Source organism: Pristiophorus japonicus, chromosome 15, assembly GCF_044704955.1.
Source record: "Pristiophorus japonicus isolate sPriJap1 chromosome 15, sPriJap1.hap1, whole genome shotgun sequence".
Classification (NCBI taxonomy): domain Eukaryota; kingdom Metazoa; phylum Chordata; class Chondrichthyes; family Pristiophoridae; genus Pristiophorus; species Pristiophorus japonicus.
In genome coordinates, this window is record NC_091991.1 from 73,538,047 (window position 1) to 73,552,785 (window position 14,739).

General features: G+C 44.3%; 1 protein-coding gene across 2 annotated transcripts in view; it reads right to left on the reverse strand.

Annotated features, from left to right (window-relative positions):
• Positions 1–14,739, reverse strand: part of LOC139280850 (metabotropic glutamate receptor 8) — a 275,813-nt gene that overhangs the window by 17,477 nt on the left and 243,597 nt on the right. The gene's annotated exons all lie outside the window — the stretch shown is intronic.

Consider the following 14,739-nt stretch of genomic DNA (forward strand, 5'->3'; position numbering starts at 1 on the left):
CCCAGCCGTTTCTAATCACCTGATCAGCTCAGTAAAAACTAATTTCAGTGTAAATGTTTTCCATTTGCTAGTGAGCAGTAATTCAGTGCCTTGAGGAGACAGATCACTGATAACATTTTGCCATCAATGTCAGAAGTCTGCCTGATGCTGCTGAAATGCAAGAAACCAAGAATACTGTGCCTTTCCACAACTTCAACTTTCAATTATATAGGGCCTTTAACGTAGTAAAATATCCCAAGGAGCTGCACATGCACGTTATCAGACAATAGTTGATACTGAGCCACATAAGAGCCAATATAAACAAAAGGATACAATCCTAAAGAGGGTGCATGAACAGAGAGACCTGGGGGTATATGTGCACAAATCGTAGACGGTGGCAGGGCAGGTTGAGAAAGCAGTTAAAAAATCTTATGGGATACCAGGCTTCATAAATAGAGGCATAGGCCCCAAGTTTCCACATGCGGCGAAAAAGGCGCAACTCAGAGCTGGGCGCCTGTTTTTCGCGCCGAAAACGGCGCCTGAAAAAAAATGCGGTATTCTCGAGCTCCTTGGAGCCGATTTTATAAGTAGGAGGGGGCGGGTACAATTTAAATGAGGCTTCTTGGTGCCGGCAACCCTGCGGTCGCGCACGCGCAGTCTGAAGTAAACATTGGCACTCGGCCATTTTTAAAAGTGCTGCAGAAAAAGTGAAGATTTGTTTCTTGGACCCCTGCAAAGGCTTGTATTTTAATTTTCTTGATATTTCTGTGTGTGAGGGAGTGCTTTTAGCAGCACTGCTGAATAAATCACCTGCTGAAATCATTGAGTTCAGCTTTTCACTGCTAAACTTGCAGAACCGGTGCCTGCAAATTAAGGACTGTGTGTTTGGAGAAATAAAAGTGCCAATTCAACTTTGCAATGGATCAACTTCCACCAAGAACAAAGAATTTCTTGCCTGAGGAAGCAAACCATTGCATAATATGTGGTGCACCCATTCTGCAAATTTAAATATAAAGACGTCGATGTGGCTGCCTCTCCCTGTCCAAATGGCCTCATTCAGTCCACCTCACAGCTCGAAGGCTGCTGCTGCTCCCGACCAGCCACTGACGCCGCTGCAATCCCATGGCCGAATGGCCTCAAGTCCGTCCGGGTGCTGCATCTTCGCGGGGAATGAAGGCCTGCCTCAAGCACCGCAGCTCAGCTCGAAGGCTGCTTGCTGCCTGCCCCTGCCGTCGAGAGACACTGACGCCACACCCCTGCCTCAAGCACTGCAGCTCAGCTCGAAGGCTGCTTGCTGCCGCTGCCGTCGAGAGACACTGACGCCACACCCCTGCCTGAAAGGCCTGCCTGAAGCACTTTCACACAGGTAGGAACATAGTTTATTTAATCTTTTCTTTGCTTATAAATTTTTATTCAGGTTGGATTTATTTGTATAATATTTGTATAAGTATAACTAAGGATTGATTGTAGAATTTAATGACTTCACTTCTCCCCCCTCCCCCCCCCACCCCGTTCCCTACGCCTAATTTGTAACCTGCGCCTGATTTTTTAAAGTGTAGACAAGGTTTTTTCAAGCGTACAAAAATCTTCACTTGCTCCATTCTAAGTTAGTTTGGAGTATGTTTTCACTGTGGAAACTTTCAAATCAGGCGTCAGTGGCTGGACATGCCCCCTTTTGAAAAAATAATTCTGTTCCAAAGTGAAACTGTTCTACCTGACTAGAACTGCAGAAAACTAAATGTGGAGAATTCCGATTTCTAAGATACTCTGTTCTACACCAGTTGCTCCTAAAAATCAGGAGCAAATCATGTGGAAACTTGGGGCCATAGAGTGCAAAAGCAAGGAAGTTATGATGAACATTTATAAAACACTAATTCGGCCTCAATTGGAGTATTGTGTCCAATTCTGGGTGCCGCACTTTAGGAAGGAAGTGACGGCTTTAGATAGGGTGCAGAAAAGATTTACAAGACTGATTCCAGACATGAGGAACTTCAGTTATGTCGATAGATTAGAGAAGTTGGGATTGTTCTCCTTAGAGCAGAGAAGGTCGAGAGGAGATTTGATAGAGATGTTCAAAATCATGAGGGGTCTAGACATAGAGAGAAACTGTTCCCATGGATGCAAGGGTCGAGAACCAGTGGACACAGATTTAAGGTGATTGGCAAACGAACCAAAGGCGACAGGAGGAAAAACATTTTTATGTAGCAAGTGGTTAGGATCTGGAATGCACTGCCTGAAAGGTAGAGGCAGACTCAATTGTGGTTTTCAAAAGGGAATTGGATAAGTACCTGAAAAAATTTTGGAGAGCTATGGGAAAAGGGCAGGAGAGTGGGACTAGCTGAAGTGTTCTTCTTACAGAGAGCCGACATGGGCTTGACAGGCTGAATGGCCTCCTTCTGTGCTGTAACCACCCTATGGTTCTTTGATGAGGATATATTAGGACAGGTGACCAAAGAGGTAGGTTTTAAGGAGTGTCTTATAGGAGGAGGGAGAGGCAGAGGTAGAAATGGTAGGGGGCGGCAGGGGAAGGGCCATTCCAGAATTTAGGGCCGAGGCAGCTGAAGGCACAGCTGCTAATGGTGGGGTGAAGAAAATCGGGGATGCACAAGAGGCCAGAATTGGATTTCTCAAAGGATTGTAGGGCTGGAGGAGGTTACAGAAATAAGAAGAGGCAATGCCATAGAGGGATTTGAAAACAACAATAAGAATTTTAAATTTGAGGTGTTGCTGGACTGGGAGCTAATGTAGGTCAGCGAGCACAGTTGATAGGTGAATGGGATTTGGTGTGTCAGAATAAGGGCAGCAGAGTTTTGGATGAGCTGAAGTTTATGGAGGGTGGAAGATGGAAAGCCAACCAGGAGAGCATTGGAGCAGTCGAATCTGGAGGTAAGACAGCCATAGATAAGGGTTTCAGTAGCACATGGGCTGAGGTAGGAGTGGAGATGGGAGATATTACGGAGGTGGAAGTAGGTGGTGGTAAGGAGGATACGAGGCCTGTCAAAAAGTGTATAATTCTCTCAGCAGAGAACACAATTATCACCAACCCATAGGAAAACTAGCAAGCATTGATTTTTAAATCTTAAATCTTCCAATGCAAGTCCTCCTTGTGTAAAATTTCCCATTCACAGACTGGGGGAGAAATTGGGTGCATATGCGCCTGCCATTAGTGCCCCGGGGGATGCTAATGGGGCGCAAATGAGTTAAGAACTGGGCTCGGCGCTGTTAATGACTCCCACCATATTGCATGGGAGTTTAGCGGCGGCGCTACGGTATTGTGCCCTGATCTCCTGCGCCCGGAGATCGTGATGCCATAACTATGCGCATCACCCCGTTACCACCCCGGCCCTGAAATTAAATTTTACCCCCTGCAGCAGCACCGGGTGATAACACTGACAGCTGCAGGGGACCGGCCTTGGGCGGCCGGCCGCGACAGGGGCGAAAATTAAAGGCGAGGTGACTAAGTGATTAAAAAAAACGTACCTATTTGTTGCCGCTCCTGATCCAGTTATTTCGTGAGGTCCTGGCCATGATTGCACAGCCTGACACTCTGCTTGAGTGCCGAGCTGATCGCGCAGCACCCTCGCTCCCTGGTGGTCCAAGTAGGTCTCTTTTTCTTCTGCGTGGGACCTTCACTTTTAACGCTGTACAGTCCAGTGTGTAGCGCTGCTCTAGAGTCCGCCCCATTAACGTCCCAGGAAGGAAGTGGAACACCTGATTTAGTACTCCACTTCCTTCCAGCGGCGACAACCGAATTTCTCGAGAGAGACAAGACTTCAGCGCCTGCCGATAAGTCTCCTGCCTCTCGAGTATTACTGCCCCCAAAAGGGGCGATACTGAATTTCTCCCCCATTGTTTCCCAATGTCATCAGCCAGGGACAAGAGCATGTTAATCACCTTTCAAAAGAACTTAATGGCTGTGATAGGATGTGTGGCAATATCACCATGTTGGTGAAAGTTGAGAAAAGAAACCAGTGCTAGAGACCGGATGACAGGAGCATTCGGCACGTTGTCTATAAGTTGTTTAGATGCTAAAGCTTTACTTCAAGGATTACAGTGCTCCACATTTAGATAAGTTGTTCTGATTCTAATTGAAATGAAAAGCATGCCTTTTGGCAAAGAATAAATATACATTATCTATCAAAGTTATTTGGTGATTTATCATTGTCTGCAGCATCTAGTCATGTGGATACAACAAATGTATCTGCCCAGGAGCAGACTCTAATGAAGCAACAAGAGCAGTCTTTTACTGTTCAATGCATGAAGACTCCGCTAAGCACAGACTTACAATACAGAATATACCCAACATCACTTGATTGGTAATGCATTTTATTAATGATGTTTAGATAGCTATAAGTTCAAGCTATAAAATAACTTCTACAGTATTGGAGACACAAATCCTATCCCTCTGCCTTAGGTTAATAATTTCTACCATTCTGTCTTTATTTATCTATTCTTCACATAGTTATACACCCCTGAATAGCTTGCTTCATTTTGGAGATTTGGTGAGCCATAAAGTACTGTTATTTTTGATACTAATGGAAGACATTAAGGTAGGTCTTCAACTTGTTCCCCCAGGCGTAAAATTGGCATTGCAGATTCACCGCCCGTTACAGAAACTACCTGATTCGCCCTTCTATTGATTGCCAATCTGCACCACCAGGCAAGTAAAAATCTACCCCATTGACTCAGCCAATAGGAGGCTTTAGCTCTTTTGGATAAGATGGAATGCATATCAAATAATGGTACAGGTTGGGCCTCTCTTATCCGGCACCCTCGGGACCTGGTCTGTGCCGGAAAAGGGATTTTTCCGGACAAGGGATGGTCACATTAAATTGGATGGTACAGATACTGAGCAAAGGGACATTGGGGCTGGCTGGCTTGGGGCTGGGAGTGTGGCAGAGAGATCGTGGGGGGGGTGGAGGGAGGTGGATTGCGGGGCCAGGCCAGCGAATGCGGGAGTCGGCAGCAAGGAAGGACTTCAGTTTGTTCAATTTGTTCCTGATGGAGCAGCCAGGAATGGTTGCCAGACGAGGGGTGGTGCCGGATAAGGGAGTCCCGGATCAGGGAGGTTCAACCTGTACCATTAATCACTGAACATGTAGTGACCCTTATTCATTCAGTGAAAGATTCATCAGGTAACATTTTGTGTCAGCCATGGCTCAGTGGCAGTATTCTCGCCTCTGAGTCAGAAGGTTGTGGGTACCTAGTCCCAGTCCTGGGGCTGGAGTTTGCTGTCAAAATCTAAAAGATTGACAGCGGGTCCAGATCCTGCTCGGAACCTGCCTCCGTATCAACTTCCCCAAGTGTCGGGTCTGCCTGCGTTTTATAGACCCGATACTAAGCGGTGGGTGAGCCAATTGAGATAGTTAAGAAAGTGTTTAAAGATACTAAAACAGCATTTTACCATCTACATACCATTTTTCCAGCTTTTTGATGACTTTCACGGTGCTCGGGAATCATGTCAGGTAAGTAGGTTGGGTTTTTAATGAATCTCCATTGCTCTGAACAGGTGCAAAAGTGGTACAAAAAAGGTACCATATCACATCTGTTCACTTTTCAATGTTAGAAGCTGGAGCCTTCAGGATTTGGAATACACATTTGAGCTTTATGCAGTTTGGAAGTGTTTGGAGTAAATTCTCTATCCGTTATCACCTCCTTGGAACAGCCTCTCTCACCATTGACAGATCGCTTCTGTCATCTCAACTTCAGGTGCTATCTATTCCATAAGCATCGTTCCCTCGAAAAAATCTCACGTTGGTCCTCAGAATCCCACCATGATCAGCCCCAACACCAACATCACCAGGCACACCAACAACACCAACCTTCTCCGCAATCACCTGATGCTGCACAGGACACCAGCACCCGACCACATTGCTGCCCGGGAAGCCAGAGATGACCTCACCATGGCCACATTTACTTCACTTGATGCTGTACACCTGACTGTCACATGATGTACCAGGTTGGCACCACCCCACACCAACACCATAAAGCATCCCTACAATGCCCAAGCCATTCCTTTGACACGCATCAGCATTACAGGGGTACCCTTATGTCTGACCATTCACTGCAACTCACTAAGCCACTTCCAAAGGTACACACAAATCTGTCCAAGAAGGCAAAGTGTTGAAAATAAAGATTTCAATATTTGACAACACATTAACAGAAACTTTACATGAACATTGGCTAAAAAACCCAAGTGCCTAACATTGTGTGTTGTTAGTTGGTATAATTGGACAAGGATGAGGGTAAGTGTGAGGGTTTGCTAGTGAGATGGGGATGTGATAATGTAGATAGAGAGAGAGGGATGGGTGGAGGTGCAAGGTAAGTTGGTGTGAATAAGGATGTGAGGAGTAGGGTAGGGAATGCAGAGTGATGGGGATGTGATGAGTGGCATAGCAGGATTGAGGTTTGAGTGTGGCTTTGCAGTAACATTTCGTGAGCTACTAAGAGCATTGAAAGGTTTGTGCCCTTGCAGCCTGGTCCTCCCGATGACATCCCTGCGAGTGTCCTCCTGTGCAATGTGAAACCAGGCTGCGTTGTGTCCTGGGGATGTCTCTTTTGCCCACGGGAAGGGAAGAGAACCTCCCTGTGTGCTGTGACTCCCTCTATAAGCATATGGAGGGAGTCATGGGAGAGCCTGGGTGCAACCGTACACCTCTGTGCAGTGCGTGTCAGTGTTTGCAGCGCCTCAACACTGTAGAACACTGACAGCACAACTGTCAAAATAAAGTTGGCCATGGTCCTTTAAGGAAACCAGCTGATGACACATCATCAATTGACGTCATCAGGCCTGCTTCCTTTTAATTGGCCAGGAACCTTGCAGGACGGGCTTAACAAACCCCATCAACAGAAGATTCTTCACAAAGAGCAGGATGGCACCAGGGACAGGGTCACAGTCCGCCACTTACCTCAACCGCACTGGACCCACCTCAGTAGGCAAAATCCAGGCCCTGAGATTTGAGCATATAATCTCGGCTGATACTCGATTGCAGTAAGAAGGTGCCATCTTCCAGATGAGTTGGTAAACCGAAGCCCCATCTGCCCTTTCACGTGGATGTAAAAGATACCATGGCATTATTCATGAACAAGGGAGTTTTCCCGGTGTCCTAGACAATATTTATCCCTCAACCAACAATGCTAAATAAAAAACTGATTACCTGGTCATTGCTGTTTGTGGGACTTTGCTGTGTGCAAATTGCCTGCCATGGTTCCTATATTACAAGAGTGACTACACTTAAATCACTTTGGGATGTCCTGAGTCATGAAAGGAAATATATAAATGCAAAGTTCTTTCTTTAATTGTCAAAAAATAAATCAGGTGAATGCTAAATGAACTACTGAACAAGGACCTAGACAAATTGGTGATCTAAGATAGAGCAGAGAGATATAGATTTGAGGTACAAAAAATGGTGACTAGACATCTTGCAAGAGAATCTAAATGGCTGCACATCCGAATAGCATTTTCTGTTTCCAACATGCTTACTGAAGTTTTCCGAAGGACCTTTAAGGTGGGATCATTCTTCTTCCCATGTTCCTTCTCTTTGCTATGTTTTAAATAAAACTCAGGGATTGTACAAATATGAAAGTTGCAAAAATGTGTTATTTTTCAAATGATGCTAATCCAAGGATACCCTAGAATTAGGAGTCTAATGGAATTAGTATCAATGGATCTCATCATGCATGGATTCTTGGATTTTTTATTTCCTCTTACTGGAGAATAAGAATGCAGAAGCGAACAATGATTCTTCAAAGCCTCTTCGAATTGGGCTGTTCCTTCACTTTCTATGTTCTTTGATAGCCTGACATTATTATGAGACAGCTCAACAGATATAATACAATTTGCGATGTAGGACTAATCCAATCATAAAATAGTTGCAATTTCTGAGCAGTCATGCACAGATTACGATCTTTCAGTGAAAGGTGAACATCTTTACCTTGTACTTTTTGGAACAATCTCTTAGCTCTGCTCCTATTTAGAACAGACATTAAGAGAACTGATGGGTGGATATTGGTTCTGTCAAATGTGTCATCTAAATCCTCACTTTTTATTTTATAGATAAGCTCAGTTCTAGTCATGTAAGTGTATCCCAAATTAATCAGGCATTCAGTGTGAGGATTAAAAAAGCATTTTTTTCTGCAGAAGGAATGCAAAAAAATAATCACAGAGCAGTGAATATTCTGTAATTCCTTATGAGAAAATATTCTACAAATTCAACTTTAGGCTCCATAGATAGACATTGTCGGAAGCAGTATGACAGTACCACATACCGCAATGCAAATGCGAAAGAGCAAGTGGATACAATGAATAGATTCAACTTCCAGCAATCCAAACAAGAAACTTCTCCAATGTTTTACTTTTCTGATTCCTTTAAAGTGGCCAAGTCTTGCCAGTTTTCAGCCTTGCCTACTCATATCACCACTTTATTTGCCCGGAGAAAACATTTGTGGGGACTTTGAGGGCATTGGGCTATGATAGAGTAAATAAGGAGAAACTGTTTCCTCTGGCAGGAGGATCAGTAACCAAAGGACACAGATTCAAGGTAATTGGCAAAAGAACCTCGAGGGCACTAACGGGAGGTGCAAATGACCCCAATTTCTCCCCCAAATGTCAGTAATAGTGACCATGAAACTACCAGATTGTGTGAAAACCCAGCTGATTCACTAATGCCCTTTAGAGAAGGAAATCTGCCGTCCTTACCTGCTCTGTCCTATATGTGACTCCAGGCCCACAGCATTGTGGTTGACTCTTAACTGCCCTCTGAAATGGCTTTGCAAGCCACTCAGTTGTAACAATAATAAGAATAAAACTGGATAGACCACCCGGCATCGAAGCCAGTCTTCAGCCAATTTGAGGACAAATCCAATCTGGCCAATTACCGTCTACTCTCAATCATCAGAAAAGTGATGGAATGTGTTGTTGACATTCCTATCAAGCAACACTTACTCACCAATAACCTGCTCACCGATGCTCAGTTTGGGTTCCACCAGGACCACTCGGCTCCAGACCTCATTTACAGTCTTGTTCCAAACATGGACAAAAGAGCTGAATTCCAGAGGTGAGGTGAGAGTGACTGCCCTTGACATCAAGGCAGCATTTGGCTTGAGTGTGGCATCAAGGAACCCTAGTAATATTGAAGTCAATGGGAATCAGGGGGAAAACTCTCCACCACCTAGAACAAAGGAAGATGGTTGTGGTTGTTGGATGTCAATCATCCAGGACATTGCTGCAGGAGTTCCTCACTGCAGTGTCCTAGGCCTAATCATCTTCAGCTGCTTCATCAATAACCTTCCCTCCACCATAAGGTCAGAAGTGGGGATGTTCGCTGATGATTGCACAGTGTTCAGTTCCATTCGCAACTCCTCAGAAAATGAAGGAGTTCATGCCCGCATGCAGCAAGACCTGATGACATTCAGGCTTGGGCTGATAAGTGGCAAGTAGCATTTATGTCACACAAGTGCAAGGCAATGACCATCTCCAACAAGAGAAAGTCTAACCACCTCCCCTTGACATTCAATGGCATTACCATCACCGAATCCCCCACCAACAACATCCTGGGGGTCACCATTGCCCAGAAACTTAACTGGACCAGCCACATAAATACTGTGGCAACAAAAGGGGGTCAGAGGCTAGGTATTCTGTGACAAATGTCTCACCTCCTGACTTCCCATCTACAAGGTGCAAGTCAGGAGTGTGATGGAATACTCTCCACTTGCTCCAACAACATTCAAGAAGCTTGACACCATCCAGGACAAAGCAGCCCACTTGATTGGCACCCCATCCACCACCTTAAGCATTCACTCCCTTCACCAACAGTGCACCGTGGCTGCAGTCTGTACCATCTATAAGTTGCACTGCAGCAACTCGCCAGGGCTTCTTCAGCAGCACCTCCCAAGATTGCTACCACCTAGAAGGACAAGGGCAGTAGGCGCATGTGAGCACCATCACCTGCAAGTTCTCCTCCAAGTTATACACTAGCCTGACTTGGAAATATATCTCCATTCCTTCATCATTGCTGGGTCAAAATCCTGGAACTCCCTCTCTAACAGCACTGTGAGAGTATCTTCACCACAGGGACTGCAGTGGTTCAAGAAGGCCGCTCACCACTACCTTTTCGAGGGCAATTAGGGATGGGCAATAAATGTTGGCCTTGCCAGTGACGCCTACTTCCTGTAATGAATTTTTAAAAAGTATAGTCCCCACAGGCGTGTGCATACAATCTGATTTGCCCGCAACAGACAGTGGACGGTAAAAGTGTAATAGGTTGTAGCAGTGAAATAACTCCCATCATTTTTAACAGTGCCAACAGCTGATTGAAGTTGCCTGAAGACCTGACTTTACCTGAAATCATCGGAGCTTTTAAGTCATTAAGTGAACAAAATAGTCGGTGTACTTAATACGTTTTAAGCAGCGCCTCTGTATTTGACTCCAATGGAGAAGACAAATGGTCAGCATCAATTGCCTGATTTTGGTGGCTATCTGATAGCATGGATGGTATAAGTGGTGGGGACTATGCATAAGTCTAATAAATTCAAGCCTTGAAATTGTGCTGTTCGAAGATTAGTGCACGGACACAGAATGATTTTTAAAATTAAATTCCTCAGTCCACTACTTTAACTGAAGCATAAATAGATTTAAAGTAAGCAAGTTAAAGCCTCCAGTAATATAGTGAACAAAGTAATTTAATACTAATGCATTCATAGGATTACAGGATATATGGTACAGGAACAGGCCATTTGGCCCAACCAGTCCATGCCAGCATTTATGTTCCACTCGAGCCTCCTCCCATCTTTCCTCATCTAAATCTATCAGCATAACCCTCTATTCCCTTCTCCCACATATGCTTGTCTAGCCTCCCCTTAAATGCATCTATACTATTCGCTTCAACCACTCTCTGTGGTAGCAAGTTCCACATTCTCATCACTCTTCAGTTAAAAAAGTTTCTTCTGAATTCCCTATTGGATTTCTTGGTGACTATCTTATATTGATGGCCTCTAGTTATGCTCTTCCCCACAAGTGGAAACATTCTCTCTGTATCCACTCTATCAAAACCTTTCATAATTTTAAAGACCTCTATTAGGTCACCCCTCAGCCTTCTTTTTTCAAGAGAAAAGAGACCCAGCCTGCTCATCCTTTCCTGACACCCTCACATTTCTGGTATCATCCTTGTAAATCTTTTCTGCACCCTCTCCAGTGCCTTTATATCCTTTTTATAATATGGTGACCAGAATTGTACGCTGTACTCTAAGTGTGGTCTAACCAAGGTTCGATACAGGTTTAACATAACTTCCCTACTTTTCAATTCTAAACCAACCCTAGTGTTTGGTTTGCCTTTTTATGGCCTTGCTAACCTGTGTCGCAACTTTTAGCAATTTGTGTATTTGTACTCCGAGATCCCTTTGTTCCTCTACCTCACCTAGACTCGCATCCTCCAAGTAATAAGTGACCTTCCTATTCTTCCTACCAAAATATAATACCTCACATTTTTCTGTGTTGGACTTCATTTGCCAACTATATACCCTTTCTGCAAGTTTATTAATGTCCTCCTGTAATTTGTTGCAGTCCTCCTCAGTATTGACTATCGCCCCCAATTTGGTGTCATCCACAAATTTAGAAATTGTCTATTTGATTCCAAAGTCTAAATCACTAATATAAATTGTGAACAACATTCAGTGTCCATTTGTTAATCTTTGCACGGCAGAATTTCCAAATCCCCTCTTTTTTCCCTAATGCCCCTAGTGGCTGTGAAAGAGACAAGTAGCAGCTAAATCAACAGTGCTTGTGGTTTCTTTTTTCTTTACCCATCTTTTTGCGCTACTCTCCCACAAAAAGCAAGCGTTACTATCCATTCAGCTTGTAAAAGGAGGGAAACCGCTGGGATGAAGTAGTATTGACCTGTAATCAAACACTGAGAAATTGAGAGAAAGAACTTGCGTTCATATAAAATGGCCGCGGGACATCTTAAAGCACTTATCAGTCAATGAATTGCTTTTTAAGTGCAGTCATTGTTGTTTTGTAGGCAAACACAGCACACAACAAGATCCCACAAACAGCAATGGGCTAAATAATTAGGTAATCTGTTTTATTGCTGTTGGTTAAATGCTCATTCAGGCCAACATCCCCAGCATTGAAGCACTGACCACACTCGATCAGCTCCGCTGCGCAGGCCACATAGTCCGCATGGCAGACACGAGACTCCCAAAGCAAGTGCTCTACTTGGAGCTCCTTCACGGAAAACGAGCCAAAGGTGGGCAGCGGAAACGCTACAAGAACACCCTCAAAGCCTCTCTGATAAAGTGCGACATCCCCACTGACACCTGGGAGTCCCTGGCCCAAGACTGCCCTAAGTGGAGGAAGTGCATCTGAGAAGGCACTGAGCACCTCGAGTCTCATCGCCGAGAGCAGGCAGAAATCAAGGGCAGGCAGCGGAAAGAGCATGTGGCAAACCAGTCCCAGCCACCCCTTCCCTCAACAACTATCTGTCCCACCTGTGACAGAGTCTGTGGCCCTCATATTGGACTGTTCAGCCACCAAAGAACTCATTTCAGGAGTTCAAGCAAGTCTTCCTCGATTCTGAGGGACTACCTATGATGATGATGATGAAATGTTCACCAGGACACTGGGAGAACTTTTCTGCTCTTCAAATAGTACAATATGATCTTTTACATCCACTTGATGGAGCTTTGATTTAACATCTCATCCAAAAGACGGTGCCTCCGACACTGCAACAGTCCCTCAGTACTGCACTGGAGAGTCAGCCTGGATTATGAGCTGAAATCTCTGGAACCTGAACCCACAATCTTCTGACACCAAGACTACCAGCTGAACCAAGGTTGACACTGAAGATTTCAAAGGATTCCAAAACCAATGTAAATATACTGTAACATTGTGACTACCTTTAGACTATATTGCAAATATCATGTTCCTCAGATGTGGATTGCCAAAAAGCAAGATAAATAGCACGGTTGAAATGATAATGTTATGAATGCATTTCAAAGCAAGCATGATTAGGCTAAATGGACAAACCAAATGTTATGGGACGGAACATGTGACAGCTGGATGGCCCTCTGTTCTTCTACAAAAATGGACAGCTGCTGGCATGGAAATCTCCACCTCCAGCCAAAATACACCGTTAATTGGCACAGTGCAATAAAAATACACCATTAAGTGGCACAGTGCAATAAAAATAGCGCAGGGAGGAAAACACAAGGAAACACAGATTTTTGAATCTTCTAAATGACAAAATTGTATTGCGTCATTAATTTTAAAACACCATATGCAATAATTTTTTAATGAAAAAAATGAAGCATGTGGGTCAGTTCAAAATTATTTTGAAATCATATAAAGTTAAGAGCCTGGAAATTATGCTGTGACCTGAACCATGTAGTATATGAATGCTTAGCACATTTGTATCAAGTACCGCCCCATTTTAATGCAGACTTTATCACCTTTAAAATAAAAGGTTAACCACTTTGCTAAAACACCTAATGAATTTGAAACCAACATGCTAAATGTAATAATAACGAACTGTGCAATTTTTGGGTTACGTCTCTCCTCAATGTATGTTTTTGCCCACCTTTCTGTATGGGAGTCTCTAAATGCCTGTCTGTCTCTCCCTCTCGGTATTTCTGTTTGTACCTTCTTTCATTCTGTACTTTGTGTGTATGTGTGTATCTCTCCCACTCTGTTTTGATGCCTATCTTCATGAATGTGCCAGTTACATAAATGTCAGTCTATTGAATGATTGACCAGTCAAACCACAGAAGTAATCTGGTCAAATAACTAAAACAATAGTCATTACTGTTACAGCCATGATTCAATCTGGATGATTACTAAAATGAAGTCTAAAGCTGGCATTCTTTTCATATCACCTTCACTTCTTTAATTTTCTTTGTTTCCCCACATCTTATCAGAAAATTAATTTGTATGGCAAACAAGCTGGCAATTGTGGTACTGGGTGATGTGCTCCTGGAACTACAGGGCCTAAAAATTGGCCTGTGTCCAATTGGGGCATGATGCAGGGGCACCTGTGGCACCGCTAACTGCGCCACCGGCCTCATTTGTAAGTTGGGGTAAGATGGGGGCGGCAGTCGTGGCCGCAGAGTCAATTCGCCAGTCGCGGGAGGGAAACAAAGTCATCTAGCTGGGACGTAGGCCGAGGGGCTTAAGTGAGTCGGGGGGGGCGGGTGGTGGGGGGTGGAGTGGAAATGAACAGGAGGAGGACGAGCACAAGCCGGCAGAGGCCTGCAGTTTGGATGTGCTGCCCTCCTGCTCCTCCTTGCAGGAAATTCAGGTAAGTAAACACTTTGAACCTACATTTTGGGCGGCTGCTATGCACCCGATGAAACTGACAACTGTATGCAGTCAAGAACCAATTTCAGAAAATCGCCTGATATAGACATGATAAGCCACAAATTTGCACACGCAATAGGCCTATGACCCATTCAGGGGACTACGGTATGGCAGGCATTACATTTCTAGTGCAAACTAAGCATGCACTCGTGATATTGGGCCCTGCAGCTCATTTTACTCCCAAAAAAACGGGCACTGTACAATAGAATTTATGGGCCATAATCTCTAGTACACCAATGTTAGACATCCTGGAGATCAGAGAAAAGGCAAAAGTTGCCCACATGCAAATTCAGCTGTGTGCATGGAACTCCATTCATTAGTTTCTAACTGCTGGTGAACTTTCCACTGATTGGAAAGAAATGAGAAGGCAGTTAGTTGTTAATCATGGGAAATGGCAACAGTGAGTGGAG